The 1,666-nt window shown below is 45.4% G+C and overlaps 1 non-coding gene across 1 annotated transcript; it reads right to left on the bottom strand.

The window, feature by feature from the left end:
* Positions 1–995: 995 nt before the first annotated feature.
* Positions 996–1,110, bottom strand: LOC111726491. Its single transcript, XR_002774255.1, has one exon. It is a non-coding gene; the product is annotated as a U5 spliceosomal RNA (small nuclear RNA).
* Positions 1,111–1,666: the final 556 nt, after the last annotated feature.

Genomic DNA, 1,666 nt, shown 5'->3' with positions numbered 1-1,666 from the left:
AAAAGTTTTCATAACTGTATTTCAGTATAATTGGTCTTTTTTGTAACCCAAGGTATTTTGTTTAAAACCTTTTTCTGAGAAGGGGATCCACAGGTTTCACTAGTTTAGGCAACCCTAATATAGACAAGAAGCCAACACACATGGCTTTAGAAACACACTCAGCCCTGGAAGCCCAAAGAGAACACTGGCCACCAGCACCTGCAGGACCCCAGCAGGGCAGGGAGCATGTCCCTCCTACAGTTAGAATAGGGTTGGGGAACAAAGGAGCCAGGCTGGGCCTCAAGACCTCTGAGCTGGGCAGCGCCTGTGGCTCAAAGGAGAAGGGCGCCGGCCCCATATACTGGAGGTGGTGGGTTCAAACCTAGGCCCCGCAAAAAACTGCAAAAACCAAAACAAACAAAAAAAGACCTCTGAGCTCAGGGTCTAGATTCCCTACACCAGAAGTCAAGGAGCCCCAGAAGTGGGCAGTGGTGACAGGGAGCCCTGGTACGCCAGGGCTTGAAGGGGATACTGCTAGTTTCCTTCCCCTGGACGCAGCCTTACCGTTCATGGAATCTCACCATACCAGCAGGACTCAGAGAAATCAGCTTTTCCAACAGCTGGGTGGGGGATCACACTACTCTCTCTCTCTCTCTTTTTTTTTTGTAGAGACAAAGTTCCACTTACAGCCCTCTGTAGAGTGCAGTGATAGCTCACAGCAACCTCTACCTCCTAGGCTTAGGTGATTTTCTAGCCGCAGGTTTCCAAATATCTGAGACTTCAGGCGCCCATTCAGCTACTTTTTACCTGACTTGAACCCACCACGTGGGCGGGCAGCTTACTCTTGGAGACACAGGTGCTTCCTATTTTTGTTTTTTTAAAAATTACATCTCTTAATTTGTCACAAACAACTTATCACAAAAACATGAAATTCCTAAACAAAGACAAATAACAAAACACTAAACCAATACCGACATACTGCAATTAGTTCAGTCTAATTTTTAAACGTTTAGGTAAGCCCTGCAAACGCAAGACCTCAAAAAATTAGTCAAGACTCAGAGTTGTTCCTCTCCACGGAAATCTTTAGTAAAAGGCGAAAGATTTATGCGATCTGAAGAGAAACCAGAGTATGAAAGGATAGCGCTGCCTATAGTATTCTGGTAGCTTATACTCCTATTAGTATAGTGGTGATTTTCTTCCAGGAAGAAATTTTGACTTTTGCCCTTTCTTCAGACAGTTAAACTCCAGAAATATTATTTTGGAGAGAATAATTCGGAGGAAAAAGGAGAATTTAGTAATTTTCAAGCCAAAATGTGTGCAATGCATTGTGGGTAAGGCTTAGTAAGCGGCGAAGCAAGCTCTGGTTTCCGGAAATACCTTAAATGGTTTGTGCTCCGTGCCTGAGGCCACCACCAGGGGGCAGAGCAGAGCCTGGTCCAAAGAGAAAAAGTCTGACTTTAATTGGCTCGCTAAGTAAACATTAACTAAAAAAGGAAAAATAAATAATTATCCATTCAATAAAAATGCACCGAGGGCTGTGTCAGACCCTGTGCTGGGCCTAGGGCTGGAGACATCCCTGAAATGTGATCTTGGAGCTCTCCAAGCGCTGGGGAGACAGGTGCTCTCCGTGTGAGGCACCAATTGCAGCCTGGTGACCCCTGGGGTAGCAGGTGGGAAGAAAAAGAGT

The sequence above is a fragment of the Otolemur garnettii genome, unplaced genomic scaffold, assembly GCF_000181295.1.
Source record: "Otolemur garnettii isolate 467f Iridium unplaced genomic scaffold, OtoGar3 scaffold00067, whole genome shotgun sequence".
NCBI lineage: Eukaryota > Metazoa > Chordata > Mammalia > Primates > Galagidae > Otolemur > Otolemur garnettii.
Note: the sequence above shows the minus strand (reverse complement) of the source record. Positions and strands in the feature narration are given on the sequence as shown.